The 17615-nt window shown below is 36.9% G+C and overlaps 2 protein-coding genes across 3 annotated transcripts in view; one reads left to right on the top strand and one right to left on the bottom strand.

Moving 5' to 3' along the window:
* The window catches only part of LOC127861733 (neurogenic locus notch homolog protein 1-like), a 195471-nt gene that overhangs the window by 79750 nt on the left and 98106 nt on the right, over positions 1 to 17615 (top strand). The gene's annotated exons all lie outside the window — the stretch shown is intronic.
* Positions 9594 to 17615, bottom strand: part of LOC127862663 (pikachurin-like) — a 232930-nt gene continuing 224908 nt past the window's right edge. The window contains exon 15 of one of the 2 annotated variants that reach the window (XR_008040726.1): positions 9594 to 9890. The gene's annotated coding sequence lies outside the window, so the exon portion shown is untranslated. Of the gene's footprint in view, positions 10361 to 17615 lie in introns of both variants that reach the window. The other variant, XR_008040727.1, reaches the window with a different exon arrangement.

Here is a 17615-nt window from a genome sequence, read left to right as displayed (position 1 = left end):
AATACGTTGCCATATGATATCGCTTTCTATACTAATATTACACAATGCTTCTTCACACAACAGCTAAGTTACATTATAATACCGCCAGTTGCGTTGAAATCGCAAATGTTACTAACCGTAACAGCTACGTTACGATATCGCCAGTCTAAACTGCCATCACCAGAGTTTTAATAACTATAACAGCTATATTAAAGTAAGATATTCCCAAACTATACTTGCATTAAAACTATTTCTCCACACAATAGCTTTGTAAGAATATGATATCGACATTCTTTACTGACATCTCAAATATCAAACCTCAAAACCGATAGTTTACAATATGATATAAACTGTCTTTATTTACATCCCAAAATGTACTCCCCACACCAGTTTTGTTATTATATGATATTGTAAGTACAACTAATATAATAGATATATTTCTCCTCATAACATCTATGAAACATCATGATATCGATAGTATTTACTGATCATAAATTTAAGATCACACCAAACATGTTAGTCCCCAACGCAGTTAGGAAACAACACGATAAAGTCTTAATTGACATCACACATGCTTCTCCTAATAACAGCTGTTTTGCAATTTTATATCGCTACTATATACTTATATCAAACACGTTACTCTTACAAAATCATTGCTGCAATACAATATCGCAAATCTATATTACACATATTTCTAAGCCCAACGTTACCTTATTATATCACTATACTATACTTACATTACAAAATATTACTTCCACAACAGATGTGTTACAATATGATTTCTATAGTTTATACTAAGATTTCAAGTGTTACACTCCACAACAGCTATGCTTTCAAAAACAACTTTTGTGATTCAGATTATAGCATGGACTGTTGCAGTAGGCCCTATGTCAAGGTCACAATTCAACTTCAATTTTTAATTAATAATTCAACTCAAATGTTCACTTTTTCGATCGATTTTAATTTTAATTCGCAGAAATTACAATTATTTTAAGACAGAGTGTAGCACGCAAGAAACAGGACCCAATTCATATGTTTAAGGTCTAGGTCACAGTTAACGGTAAAAAAAAATCCAGATTAAATAACGATTTTCAGTATGATTTTTCTAAGGTGTGGGGAGAACGTCTCTCATGCAAGAACCTGGTTTGAGGTAAAGGTTTCGATGTCAGTGATACATGCACGAAATAACCACTTTCATTTTCGCGTATATTTTTTTTATTATTGACGGATTTTAAATAAACATTGGAAAGGTGACCGATATTACTTGGCGTAGCGTGATGACAAGAGCTAGGTCAATAACAACATTAAAGTTGTATATAAAACATAGTATTAAACATACATTTTCACATGACCTGGCTAAAGTTGAAGCATACGAATCGGAGTAGTAGACGCAACACACTGCCTCTGGTTCAAATGTTAAGTTCATGTGCGAACTAAAATAAATTGTTTTGCCCACTCTTAGCAACACAAATTATGGGCGTATGTTTGTGACTTTCACACTTTTCTTTGAGATATTCGTTGTCGAAGAAAAAACTATATATTATTGTACACAGTTTTATGTAGTAATTTACATCATTTTATTGTGAAAAGTATAACACTAAACTAATATTCCGATTTAATTGATTTTTTCACCCTACTCCCGTTTTGTACACACTTAGTATTTAATAACTTCACGGTGTTTGGTATGTAGTTGTATAGTTACTTACGGATATGAAATTTTAAACAAAGTTTATACAATTACCAACACTTTTTTATTATAAAACTAGATATATGTAGTGGACGTTGCTTTAACTTGTTTAAATATACTTTCATAAGTCTTCTTGTTGCAAACCTAGCACCATAAACTATTGAAGACGTGCAAACATTAAACGCTGTATAAATACTGGGACTAACCGCGGAGTAGTTTATGTAATAATCCGAAGATAATATATTGGCTACAGGATGAAGAATAGTTTCAATATGTATATCAGTGAACGGATGGATGCGTCAAACGCGAGACCAGCAGTACATCTGCCGGAACATATGTTGTTAAAAATATTTATTAACGTTTCCCTTAACACCAACCATAACATCGAGTTTCATAGTTTTTTTTATACAACTTCAGAGAGCGACGCACGCATATTCCTATCCGAGTTGCCTGATGACATAGAAAATATAGCCCTAGCAAGTTAGACATGTGTTCCTGATTTGGTTATATCTAACCACATACTAAGTTCAATTTAAGGGTCTATAAAAATACTCGTAGCATTGTTTTCTACTTCTGCATTAAAAGACAACTGTCAAATATTTCTTCTAAAAATAGTGGATATTTTACGTCACCCTTGGCTGATGTTTGTTCCTTGCAACTGAGATTGTTGTACATTATTTATCAAGGAATCGTCGTTCATAATTTTGTCAATCATCATTGTTATCATAAATACGTTTGTTTGATTCTACATCTCAGGATATTTCGTTTGCCAAATATTTTACCTGTTTTCCCTATTTTTGCATTGTCTGTCTAGCTCAACATATGAAAGCGAATTTTTGTATGAAATACTTTCTTTCAAAAATTATGTCAAGTTCTGAGAAGGGGGTTGAGGTAATTATTGAGATGCGCTTAATTACAAATACTTAGATTGTTCTCCTGATACAACCACCGTGAAATTCTAGACTCATGAGTATACTTTCTAAAGATAACTTGAATGTTCTTTATTTAAAGCAAATGAAAACTAGCCATCATCTTAATACTCTGTCAATGTGTAACCTAAATTAGAAATGTTCGGAACTTATGTTTACGTTTTGCCAGTCAGCAACATGTTCGGCACAGGCTAAATAAAACCTCATAGCAACGAATTAGCCGACCTTCGGCTCAGGGCTTATATTCACAAATCTAATTACATTTTATCAATAAAATAAAATATATTGTAACACACTGCGATCTTTGATATATATGTGAGTTTATGGGAGGAGTCTATAGGTAGCCAGCATCGGGAAAAAATGATGACCTAGTAGTTTCATACATCCATCTAGAGGTAGTAGCATACATCCATCTAGAAGTAGTAGAAGATGGTGTTTACTATCTTCCGTAAAAAACAGTCCATGTAAATTAACATGTGAACATAATAAGATATTGAGTTCACATTTTAATAAGAAAATATAAAACAGCGACGGTATTACAATATAATGTGCCTGTGCGCTTTACTACCAAATTCTTTAGCTGAGTTTCCTGCACTATCGAGTGTTTGCCACTTTAAAAATAGATTGGTGGGGCAAAAGTGGTGATCAAGTCGGGTAGCCATCTCTGATGGTTTCTTGTAATCTAAACATGCAAACGAATACTTAAAGGGATCTTTTCACGGTTTGGTAAATTGACAAAATTGAAAAAAAGTTGTTTTAGATTCGCAAATTTTCGGTTTAGTTATGATATTTGTGACAAAACAGTATTTCTGAACATTTGCCATGGTCTAATATAGCCATTATATGCATCTTTTGACGATTTAAAAACCTAAAAATTATAAAGCGTTGCAACGCGAAACGATTTAATAATTTGGAGAGTTCTGTTGTTGTCGTTTAAATTTGTGAAACTACGAAGATTGCTTATATAAAGTATAAAATACGCATCTTATGCATGTTTGGCAGGATAGCTCAGTTGGCTAATGCGTTTTTACTTCAGGATTGCGGGGGTCACTGGTTCCAGCCCTGCTGCGGGCTACTTTTTTTTCCTTTTTTAAATTTCATTTTTTATTTTTTATTGGAGCTTTTAAAATTTAATGTTTACATTCATCAATATAAAGCATTTAATGACAAACTTCAAAACATGCCAAAATCTGTGAAAAGGCCCCTTTAATTTAATAACAAGTCTTATTCACATAACATTAAAACTACCGTTTACATTCAAAAGCATGTAAGGAATAATGTGGAAGCTCGCTAAATTTTGCTTTTACAGGTCCCGAGTTTGAATCCTAGGACTGACACTTCTAAATATTGTACCTGTTTCCATGATATAATACATATTTTACACGTTTACCAATGTTACACTTCATTTAAAGACGATATTCAAAAATCAGTGGACAATAGCCTGCTCATAAAAATATAAGGATTCAGACACTGGTTGATTAAAACATTAAATCTTGTTTTTATTGCTATACTTCAGCACAAGAAAATGAAAAAGGAGTTTATCATGCTTCACGTCTGACCTTCGATTCGCATGTCTAAGACGCGAAACCTATTAGCGGTATCAACATTAAACTTCATAGATACATGTGACATATTTTATTGAAGAGATGCGCTGTATGAGACGTGTACAAGAACCATAACTATTTACGACCTAATTGATTTTTTATTGTCTTTTGGTTAATTTTTTATTCTTAACTATTTTTGAACGTTAAAGATGTGTGTCATACATTTTTTTAAAATCTAACTTATAAATCAGAACGTGCCAAGACTTATGTGCAAAGTCTTATATATATATGATATTTAAGTTTATTTGTGGCGGTTGCAAACACATTTCACTCATATCATGGAGGTCAATATTAATATTCTCTGATCTGTCGTCCAGTGCTCTTCCAAGATAGCCGCCTCGTATCTTGATAGTGTTAACGCTGCTTTTCGGCTAAAATACGCACTTAACTTTAAGTACCCGAAACTGACATCATATTTTATTTTCATTTAAACTTAAGGAGTTCTAACAAAATCAATGTGTTATGCTGAGCAATATGTTCGAAATGATATCCGTGTTAATTAATGATATACATCAGAAGACCGACGCAAGGATTAGTTAACATGACTCTTTCGCTGTAATGAATTACGTACGTAGGTAATAACAACAAAAAACGGCGATACTTCGTGCACACCATATTCACTTAGCGTACACATGTGTCGTATAACTACCACACTAGACTTAGGTATATTATCGGAGATTGGTTATGTACCCATTATATATTATCGGGTATTGTTTGTTCACCATATTAGTGGGTATCGGCTGTTTACCCAGTACAGTTATTTGTTCGTGAGTAATGGCTGTGTACCCACTTCACTAAAATGCTGTATACCGTTTACATTATTTTACTGTTTATTTGGCATGTATTATTTATGATTAATTTTAGCATTGGCACACTAGTGTGCATATTAAAATACATGTGAGGTATTTTTACAGCTACTTGTAGCTTTACGTCAGAAATAGCCAGTGTTGAACTTACACGAAAACAGAGCCGCCTTGCCACTCTACTTACCAAACTCTACACACCCATGCCATCCAAATCAGGGCCACCTTGCAACTCTACTCACCAAGGTCATCCAAATCAGAGCCACTCTACTCACCCAGGTCATCGAAATCTGAGCCGCATTGACACTCTACAAAGCCAGTCCATCCAAATCAGGACCGCCTTTATTTCCACTCACCAAGGTCATCCAAATCAGAGCCGTCTTGAAACTCTAGTTACCCAGGCCATCCAAATCAGGGCCACCTTGCCACTCTACACACCATGGCCATCAAATTGGAGCCGGCGTGCCACTCTACAAACCCAGGCCATCAAAACCAGGGCCGCCTTGCAACTTTTCAAACCCAGGACATCCATATCAGGGCCACCTTGCCACTCTACACACACAGACCATCCAAATCAGAGCCGCCTTGCCACTCTACTCACCCAGGCCATCCAAAACAGATCAGCCTTGCCACTCTACCCATCAAGGCCATCCACAATAGATCAGCCTTGCCACTCTTACCATCAAGGCAATCCACAACAGATCAGCCTGGCCACTCTACCCATCAAGGCCATCCACAACAGAGCAGCCTTGTCACTCTACTCATCAAGGCATTCCAAAACAGAGCGGCCTTGCCATTCCACTCATAAAGGCCATCCAAACAGGGCTGCTTGGCCACTCTACTTACCCAGGCAATCCAAATCAGAGCCGCCTTGTCACTCTACTCACCAAGACCATCCAACAAAGAGCCGCCTTGCCACTCTTATCACCAAGACCATCCAAATCAGAGCCGCCTTGTGACTCTTCTCATAAAGGCCATCCAAAAACAGAGCCGCCTTGCAAATCTACTCACCCAGGCCATCCAAATCAGGGCAGCCTTGCCACTCTACTCATCAAGGCCATTCAAAACAAAGCCGCCTTGCCACTCTACTCACCCAGGCCATCCAAAACAGAGCCACCTTACCACTCTTCTCATCAAGACCATCCAAATCAGAGCCGCATCGCCACTCTACTCGTCAAGGCCATTTAAAGCAGGGCCGCCATGCCACTCTACTCACTAAGGCCATCTAAAACAGAGCCACCTTGCCATTTTACTCACCCAGGCCATCCAAAACAGAGCCGCCTTGCCACTCTACTCACCCAGGCCATCCAAAACAGAGCCGCATTGCCACTCTACTCATCAAGGCCATCTGAATCAGGACCGCCTTGCAACTCTACTCATCCAGGCCATCCACATCAGAGCCACCTTGCCACTCTACTCACCCAGACCATCCTAAACAAAGCCGCCTTGCCACTCTACTCATCAAGGCCATCCAAATCAGAGCCACCTTGCCACTTTACTCACCCAGGCCATCCAAAAAAGAGCCGCCTTGCCACTCTACTCACCCAGGCCATCCAAAACAGAGCCGCATTGCCACACTACTCATCAAGGCCATCTGAATCAGGACCGCCTTGCAACTCTACTCATCCAGGCCATCCACATCAGAGCCACCTTGCCACTCTACTCACCCAGGCCATCCTAAACAAAGCCGCCTTGCCACTCTACTCATCAAGGCCATCCAAATCAGAGCCACCTTGCCACTTTAATCACCCAGGCCATCCAAAACAGAGCCGCCTTACCACTCTTCACACCAAGGCCATCCAAAACAAAGCCGACTTGTCACTAAAACACAGCCGTCTTTCCACTCTACTCACCCAGGCCATCCAAAACAAAGCCGCCTTGTCACTCTACTCATCAAGGCCATCCAAATCAGAGCCGCCTTGCCACTCTTCACAGCCAGTACATCTAAAGCAGGGCCGCCATCCAACTCTACTTACCTAGGCCATCCAAAGCAGGGCCGCCCATGCCACTCTACTCACCCAGGTCATCCAAAACAGAGCCGCCTTGCCACTCTACTCATCCAGGCCATCCAAATCAGAGCCACCTTGCCACTCTACTCACCCAGGCCATCCAAAGCAGCAGGGCCGCCTTGCCACTCTACTCACCCCGGCCACCAAAAGCAGCAGGGCCGCCTTGCAACTCTACTTACCCCGGCCATCTATAACAGAGCCGCCTTGCCACTCAACTCACCAAGGTCATCTAAATTAGAGCCACCTGGCCACTCCACTCACCCAGGATATCCAAAAACAGAGCCACCTTGCCACTCTACACACACAGGCCATCCAAATCAGAGCCGCCATGCCACTTTACTCACAAAGACCATCCAAACCAGAGCCGCCTTGCCACCCTTCTCATCTAGGCCATCCAAAACAGAGCCGCCTTGCCATTCTTCTAATCTAGGCCATCCAAAACAGAGCCGCCTTGCCACTATATTCATCTAGGCCATCCAAAACAGAGCCGCATTGCCTCTCTTCTCATCTAGGCCATCCAAAACAGAGCCGCCTTGCCACTCTACTCATCAAGGCCATCCAAAACAGAGATGCCTTGCCACTCTCCTCATCTAGGCCATCTAAAACAGAGACGCCATGCCACTCTACTCATCAAGGCCATCCAAAACAGAGCCGCCTTGCCACTTTACTCATCTAGACCATCCAAAACCGAGTCGCATTGCAAATCTACTCATCTAGGCCATCCAAAATAGAGCCGCATTGCCAATCGACTCATCCAGGCCATGTTGCAGGACAGTGAAGATCTGGAGGAGATAAAGACCTTGATCTCTTCTTCTGATATACCAAAGAAGAAATCTGACGTTACAACTTCGTTAAAAACTTATGCAGATGTAACTCTTCTGTCCCTATCTTTGCGGATGCACATGCTCCTACATATTTCTGGCATATGACAATAGTTCAGAACCTAGTCAACACTCAATGCAGCTGATTTGCGTTTAAAGCCTCGTTTTCCAGTCTCAGAAATGCTTGCTTCTCTATCCCACGGGGTACCACACGCGTAGAAACGTTCATCTTCTTCACCAAGCTTAGTAAATGTCAGTCATTTCATGCCAGTACAACCACCTGCCTCGTGGTTTCGGTCGTTTCAAATAGGCCATCCAACCCATCTTTCTTCAAGAAAGGCTACTATCGGGACGTCAAACAAGTAGTTTCATGTAAAAAGCAACCATGAAACAAACTTATAAAAAGGCAATTAACTTTGTACTGATATTTATTGTGGGAGTAGCTCAAGTACCCGGAAACCCCACCTGTCTGGTTTGGTGACTCTTGGCAGAAGGACACACGATGGGATGGAGATTGAACCCGCATCGCTTGTATGGAAAGCGCGTCTACAAACCACTGCGCTAACGCGACAACCTTATGATTTGAACAAATTACCTACAATTTCAACTTATATGACTCCAGTTCTCTCTTGCACAATGGACCTAAACCAAGGAATCATTTCCTTGTATTTTCAAGTAAAAATGCTCACCTGCTTCAGAAATGTCATTTCGGCAAGAATGTACACATACAGAAATGACCAAATAAAAACCATAGTCTAAGTTCGATTTGAACAGTGAAACCAAAGATGAATTACCCGTCCCAAATCAATTTCCAACAAAATGTCTAAAGATTTGACTATTTCGGGGGAGCGGAGAAGGGAAACCGTCGGCACAGGAACAACCATCAAAATCTGTCTGAATATAAACCAATTATTTCGAGTGAAATACAAAACTTCCTGTATGTTTCTTTGACAGAAGAATCGACACTTCATCTTTTAAAACTAGTTTCCCAACAATGCAATCTTAGTACCCATTAAGTTTCATTTTTTTACCTTGATATTATAGTCATAATTTGCCTCGAATAAAATAATAGCTTAACCATTCACATAAAATTACAGAACTCACATTTAAAAATTAATTATTGGTATATGAATGTATTGCATGCTTTGACAATCATAATACTTAGAACCACAAAACAATCATAGAGAATTAATGTATTAATTTACAATCAATACAACAACAATTTTGAACTGTTTGAAAAATGTCATTTTAAATAAATATCAGTATACATGATTTTGAAATAAAAATCTTTGTATCAAAGTATTTTACAATCATATAAGACTTTACAAACATTTTACGAAAGAAAACAACTTAATTTTGCAACTAATTACACAAGAAAGGAATTCAAAAGCAGTAACTTAAATATTTTAGTAAATCTGTAATTATGCGAAGGTAATTTTATTGGTTCGATATGTTATTTGCATTTTCAAAGAAGACAAACATCCAACACAACTAATTGCACAGAAAAAGCACATAAAAAGTAATAATTTAATAGTCTTTTGCAAAACATGTTTTTTATAATAATATCTCAAATAGTACTATTACATTACTAGAACACCATGCAATATAATTAAACTATATCCATGCATTTTTATATATCATTATCTGAAAAAAAGCATAATTACTAAACTAGTTGTCATAATAGTGATATAGGATATCTGCTGTCGCCAAATGTTGGTATAGTTAAGATACTATACAGAAATGTTAGCTCTTAGGCATGGTCAGTTATGATTTAAAAACATGTACAATAAACCTATGTGCTATGTATCGAATAGTACACTATGGTTTACGAAAAAAAATATAATGGTGATATATAGGCCAACATAAATCATTTTACCCCGGGCGTGGCCATTTTGCTTCTTAATTGCCACAGGTAAAATTATATATACTTATACTCACATTTAAATTTTTACACAACAAATTAATTTGTCCCTTCCATGTATTTGTGAATTCCAATAAAATTCATAAAATCAATCTCAATTAGGCAATGATGTGTTTAAGTCTATTTTACACCAAGACCTGGAAATATTCAAAGTCTTCATTGGTAAAATTGATTGCAAAAATGTGATGAAATGAACCAGCAAATGCTAAATACATGTTAAATGTTTTTACATATTAAGCATTTGAGGTTTATATCAAACAACCATGTAAACATTTTTTGTCCATTCATAAATGCGTGGGAAATAAGAGTCAAATATTCGCAAAAAAGAAGGCATGTCAAATATGGATTTGAACATTAAATCATATCATAAGAACATTCACATATTATTTTTTATATAATAATAACACAAATTCAACTGTGACAATCCTTATAACTTAACTGTAATCTTTAACATCTGTTGTTGTGTGCGGGGATTAATTTTATTATTTTACTGTTTCAGCTATGGATACCACGTATGTGTTTTTTGTTCATTGTTCATTATTGATGGGGTATACTCATTTGTATAATTGTACTTCAAATGGTTTTCTTGAAATCAGGCATGAAAAAGGTTCGTGGGAACACATGAACATAGTGTTTATCTAACAAGCCCTTGTTACCTTGACCTTGATAATGTTTTGTGTTCACTTCATTCACAAACAGGGTTTTATGTTTCTGCCACTATCAGCGATTGCCAACATATCCAAAGTGTATCCATCTAACACTAAATCTCGTAGACAACCGCTAAAGCCGGACTTGAATCTACCCAGCGTTCTTTGCTCAACGTCTTGTAATCCACCTAGAAAACAATGTATACATGATGTTTTTCTGTTAAAGTATGCTGAATGCTATCTGTGCTAAATTAAATGGATAGTTATAATGATCAGTGTACCAATCTTATATAAGTTTTCATATATGGTTGCAGTTATAATTATATGCAAAGATATTCAAACTACTTGATGTAAATAGTATATGGCTAGTGTCATGCCAAAACGAGTCTCATAACAAATGCGGCCAGCGTAGCTTCAGACCAGACTGCATGATTGTACGGACTGGCCTGGAGCTAGGCTGGCCACCTATGACATACAAACATTTTCGCATGACGCGGGTCATATTCACCTATATGCATTTAAAGAGCCTACAAAGCTTTAACGACACTATCATTCAGAGCACAAGAATAACTTATGTTGAGTATATTGCTTTGTTTATAACTTTTAGCTATGTTGAGAATATTGTTTGTTTTAAACTCTTTCAAATATGACATGTACTGTTTGTTGAAACATCAACACAATATTGCTAGACTTCCAACACACGCGTCATCAAAGTCTCAAAAACATACTAAGGTCCGGAAGAACTACTCTGCATTCGGAGATAAGTATACAGAGAGCGCACAACAACCTCACCTAAACCAGAGAGGAGGCTTACACCCCCACCACACCCACCCCCCAAAAAATCAAACTCCCAGAAAGCCAGGTCCAGTATCTGATAATCAAGCTTGAAAGTTCAAGAAAGACTTGAAGATAAAAGATATCAAAATTGATCATAGAGAGAGACAACACCAAGCTGTGGAGACCAACCAAAGCCTAAAATGACGAAAAAAACAGGGACCAGGAGATAAAGATATCAAAATTGATCATAGAGAGAGACAACACCAAGCTGTGGAGACCAACCAAAGCCTAAAATGACGAGAAAAACAGGGACCAGGAGATAACGTTGATATGTGCTGCAAACATAAGCGGCATCAAATTAGACCAATACTCCCAGATAGTCTTCTTAACTGATGCAGTGTCTGTTCTGTCCTGTAAGCTGCAAAAGCAATGCAACATCCTTGCCTCACAGCAGCACTACAAAATATTGAGTGATTCAGAACTGATCTCCTACGGACCCCCTGACACTGCGGAATACACTGAAATTATGAAGCAGACAGAATGGCGGAGCTAAGAGTGGACGAAGACCTACTGGAAACACAATCAGTCAAAAAAGAAATAAATAAGCAAGTGCCTGTTCAGAAGAAAACCACCATCATCTGTCTATACTTGATTAGGCGATCATCTTTCGACTTCGTAAAGAAAACAATAGACTAAACAACACACATGCACAAGAGATTTCATCTCATGCCATCTCCAAAGGCTCCAACATAAAGCATAATGTTGGTAAGCTCCATTCTTACTCATGAAGATCATATTGTCTTTGCTTACCTATAACACATGTACAGCATTCTGTCTGTGTTCAGCTTATACAGAACTAGAGCACATTGCTAGTGTACAACTCTAACAAATATAGACAGAAATAGTTTGTGATCGATCTTACGAAAGTATAGTATATTGTTTGTGTTCAATTCTTGACAATGTAGAGTACAATGCCTATGGTCATCTTTTACCAATATTGACAAAAAGTGTTCATGTTCAACTCTACCCTTGTAGAGTATACTGTTTGTGTTCAACTCTTGCCGTTATATAGTATATTATCTGTGTTCAACTCTACCCGTTTATAGTATATTGTTTGTGTTCAACTCTTACCAGTACATAATTTATTGTTTGTGTGACACTCCTACCATTATATAGTATAGTGTTTGTGTTAAACTCTACCCATGTATAGCATACTGTTTGTGATCAACTCCTACCATTTTATAGTATATTGTTTGTGTTCAACTCTTACAAATGTATATTATATTGTTTGTGTTCAACTCTTACCAATGTAATGTATATTGTTTGTGTTCAACTCATGGCAATGTTGAGTATAATGATTATGTTCAACTCTTACCAATGTAAAGTATATTGTTTGTGTTCAACTCTTACCAATACAGAGTACATTATTTGTGCTCAACTCATTGCAATTAGGGTATATTGTTTGTGCTCAATTCTCTCCACTATATAGTATAGTGTTTGTGTTCAGCGCTTACCAATATAGAGTATATTGTTTGTGTTCAACATTGTGTAGCTGCCTTTGGAACTGCCTTGTACAATATCCTTGCCATTTATGGATAACTTGGCATTCTGGCTTGTTCTGAAACAAAGAACAAATTCATGTACTATCGATGATAATTGATTAAGCATTAATTGCATATGGCCTTCAAAGATGTCTGCGATCTAATTTTATTTCACAAAAAGTATTTCTTTGTTCATGCTATATAAGGCACTTTGGTGTGTCTTTAAGTTGCAAATTGATGTAGATGTTGTTTGCATTTTTTCTAAAGTCCGATTGTTTACTAAAAGCCCATAAACACTCAAAATCATCCAATAATTCGTACAATATTTCGAAATATAAAGTCATCACATACAAATCAGTGTTCCTCATATAGCAATAGCCAAAATGTCAACGCTAGATCAGGTATGGTAACATAGTTTTAACGCGATACAAAATGCTCGTTTTATTTTTGTTTCATAATATATTCCATGTGAATATCCAGCTACAATATGCGAACATTAACGAGCGAACGCGAGATTGGCTTCGGGCAGCTTCGGACACACGATGCAGTTCTCATGAATACGTCGTTCTTCCGAAAATGTATTGTTGAACATCTGTAATTTTTTATAAAATTATATCTTATTATTTTAACTGTATAAGCTGTAAATTATACGAACATAAACATATATTTGTCTTGTATTGTTGTGATCTAGCCCAATTCACCTCGAAAGTTGTAATGTGAAAAAAGACATTTAATTTAAGTGCAAATAGATTCTTAATAAACATGTAATCCGAATGTTTAGTTTAGTTGTCGTTCTGATTACTTAAGTAACACAAGAGGGCAATGATGGCCCTGTATCGCTCCACTGTTTTTTATGCGAAAAAAACGCGCAATGCGCATGGGTTGAAATGTACTCAAGCATGTGACTTTCTCTGTCTATCCCTCGTCCCATTTGGCGCTTAAAGTTGGAAGGGTGAGCATTTTTATATATGGAAAAAGTAACTACCGTGTTAACTAAACAGACTAAAAAGCCTGTGAATTGTTCCTTTGAAGTACAGTCCCATTGCTTATAACGTAGGTACATTTATCTCTCCAAAAGATATTGTCGCATATACGCATTTGATTTGAAACAGATTCACAAGACCCGTAGGAATCAAAATGCCTTAACCCTTTACCAAACTACACATTTTGGACTTTCCCAATTTGAAAAAAGTTGCAGACGACAAGTAAATTGTAATGGAATATTAAGGAAATAATCAGGTAGGGTAGAAATAATTGTGATAAAAGGAGAAATTGCTCATCTTGAGCAATTTCTCATTTTATCATAATTTTTTATAAAGTTGTCAGCTATAAACCCGTAAAATCCTGTTGGTGTTTGGTAAAGGGTTAATAATCTCTGGTTCCTTCTTAGAGCCTTTCACACATTTATAACAAATACAATAGTAGCATCTTTCTTTGTAAAGAATCATCTCAAACAATGGCTGTTTGTAAAACATGCATGCCCCCCCATATGGGCTGTCAGTTGTAGTGGCAGCCATTGAGTGAATACATTTTTTGGCACTGTGACCTTGACCTTTGACCTAGTGACCTGAAAATCAATAGGGGTCCATCTGTGAGTCATGATTAATGTACCTATGAAGTTTCATGATCCTAGGCGTAAGCTTTCTTTAGCTATCATCCGGAAACCATTTTTTTGTGTGAAGTCACCGTGACCTTGACCTTTGACCTAGTGACCTGAAAGTCAATAGGGGTCATCTGCGAGTCATGATAAATGTACCTATGAAGTTTCATGATCCTAGGCGTAAGTGTTCTTGAGTTATAATCCGGAAACCATTTTTCTAAGTTGAGTCACCGTGACCTTTGACCTAGTGACCCGAAAATCAATAGGGGTAATCTGCGAGTCATGATCCATGTACCTATGAAGTTTCATGATCCTAGGAATAAGCGTTCTTGGGTTATCATCCAGAAAACATTTTACTATTTCGGGTCACAGTGACCTTGACCTTTCACCTGAGAATCAATAGGGGTAATCTGCGAATCATGATCAATGCAACTATGAAGTTTCATGATTCTAGGCATAAAACGTTCTTGAGTTATCTTCCGGAAACCATTTTACTATTTCCGATCACCGTGACCTTGACCTTTGACCTAGTGACCTGAAAATCAATAGGGTTCATCTGCGAGTCATGATCAATGTACCTATCAAGTTTCATGACCATAGGCATAAGCGTTCTTGAGTTATCATCCGGAAAACATTTTACTATTTCGGGTCACCGTGACCTTGACCTTTGACCTAGTGACTTCATAATCAGCAGGGGTCATCTGCGAGTCATGATCAATGTACCTTTGAAGTGTCATGATCCTAGGCGTATGCGTTCTTGAGTTATCATCCAGAAACCATCTGGTGGACGGACATACGGATGACGGACGGACCGACATGTGCAAAACAATAAACACCCTCTTCTTCGAAGATGGGCATACATATAATTAACAACCCACACATCCCTTAGACCAACAGGCCTGAGAATATTATGATAATCTAAAGATTATTTCTTATATTTATAAATGTATTTAATTAAGTAATACATATGACTTCTAAGATCAATTCATAACTTATATTAAGAAAATTATCAAATGATCAGAAATTTATATAGATCGCTGAGCAATTGACAATCATATCTCCACAATTCATGAATCACAATTCACAAATGGAACAATGAATCATTAGTTATTAAAAAGCAGCATATCTAGACAGTTAAGAACATTGCACTTCATTAATTCCAACACCTTCTCTTGGATACAAAGTTTGAGTTTACAATGCAGAATCATATATTGACTTTTATTGAAATAATTATGTTCATGAAAGTTGTGTTTTAAAATCAATAAGATATTATTAAACTGGTTTAAACACTACAAAAAAGACATTAAATAAACATGTCATCCGAAATTTTTTTATCCGGATATATGGTCACTTTCGACATATTTAAATAAATCCCGACTTTTTTCAGTTTATAAGAAAAACATTCAGAACACATGTTCTTACTTCAATTCCTTTGTAAGCAGACACCATCTAATCAAAAATGGCACTAAATGACAGGGTTTTATCTCATGTTTACAAGATGTTGTTGTTGTTGGTCACAGCCACACGGCCGCAGTAATCTCCCCTGGTAAACGTCATATGTTCAGTTTTGTGACCTCCCGGGACAGGGTCAAATTTGAGCCCTGGGGAATAATTTGAACAAATTTGGTAGAGAACTATTAGATATCACAACATACCAAATTTAGTAGCCCTAGGCTCTATAATTAAGAACAAGAAGATGTTTGAAGTTTGCACAAAATAGGCCTTATTTAAGCATATGTTCATTTTTGTGACCCCTGGGGCAAGGTCAAATTTGTTCCCAGGGGCATAATTTGAAAAACTAAGTAGAGAACTATTAGATGTCACAACCTACCAAATTTGATAGAAATAGGCCCAATGGTTATGGACAAGAAGATTTTTATAGTTTGCACAAAATGGGCCCAATATAAGCATATGTTCAATTTTGTGACCCCTGGGGACGGTCAAATTTGATCCCAGGGGCTTAATTTGAACAATCTTGGTAGAGGACTATAAGATGTCATTACATTCCTAATTTGGTAGCCCTAGGCCCAATGGTTATGGACAAGAAGATTTTTAAAGTTTTCACAAAATAGGCCTTATATAAGCAAATTTTCAATTTTTTGACCCCCCGGGGCAGAGTCAAATTTGACCCCAGGGGCATAATTTGAACAAACTTGGTAGAGGACTATAAAATGTCACTACAAACGGCCACCGGAAAAACTTTGCGAAACCGAAATTTCGCAAACTTAAGTACCCTTTTTCTTAAAGATTTGCTACTTTGAGACATAGTATGCGATAAAAGTCTTATCGTTGATTAATAATTGGTTATTTTCACTCAAAAAACGCGTTTTCTTCACTATGAAATTTATAAGCAAAGTTGGGGTTCCCATGGGATTTTTGCATTTTCCCATGGGATTTTCGATTTTCCCATGGGATTTTTTCTCCCATGGGATTTTTTTTCTCCCATAATTTGCAAATGGGAGAAAAATCCCATGGGATTTTGAACATTTTAAAAAACGTGTTTTATTTGCGTTTGCAAGTATTTTAACGTTATTTAAGGACTGTATATTGGTTTTATGCCAATTATATATAAAAATATTTAGTAATAAAAAAATCCCATTTTAAAATGGGAGAAAAAAATCCCATGGGATTTTTTTCTTATTTTGAGAGATTTATTCATGAAACTTTCAGAAACATCATATTTTATGAAATGATGAACAACTACGATATTTTAATGCGTTTAGTCGTGTTTAAAAAAAAAACAAAAAATCCCATGGGATTTTTAAATCCCATGGGATTTTTAAATCCCATGGGATTTTTTCTCCCATGGGATTTTTTTTCCAATGGGATTTTTCAGTTTCGTAAGCCGAATAAGTTTCTTAATGCGAAAAACAACAATAAAGGAAATAATAATTATAATTTTGAATAATAAATTGAATAATATAAATAACATGAATATTTTTAAAATGAGTTACAATTAAAGGTTTATGCTAGTAGAACTTATCATTTCTTGTTCGAGCAGATGGTTGAGTCCAATTGGTGAGTATGCCAGCTTAGAACCAGTATAAATGCATCGCAGACAGACAACGCTGTCATACTGTACACACCGCTGAGTAACAATCTTTATTGCATTTCATTTTGCAACAGAAAATGAACTCCGTAGTATAATTGATCTTATATATGCCCTCTGCTTTTGAAAGCGTGCAACACATTAACATAACAATAAGTCCATGCCAAAAACTATGTGCAAATTCCATTCAAAGCTATATACACATTATAAAGGTCAGATGACCCGCGTCATGCGAAAATGGGTCTTAT

This window comes from Dreissena polymorpha, chromosome 16 (genome assembly GCF_020536995.1).
Source record: "Dreissena polymorpha isolate Duluth1 chromosome 16, UMN_Dpol_1.0, whole genome shotgun sequence".
Classification (NCBI taxonomy): domain Eukaryota; kingdom Metazoa; phylum Mollusca; class Bivalvia; order Myida; family Dreissenidae; genus Dreissena; species Dreissena polymorpha.
The sequence above is the reverse complement of the archived record's forward strand: the minus strand, read 5'-3'. Positions and strand labels throughout refer to the sequence as shown.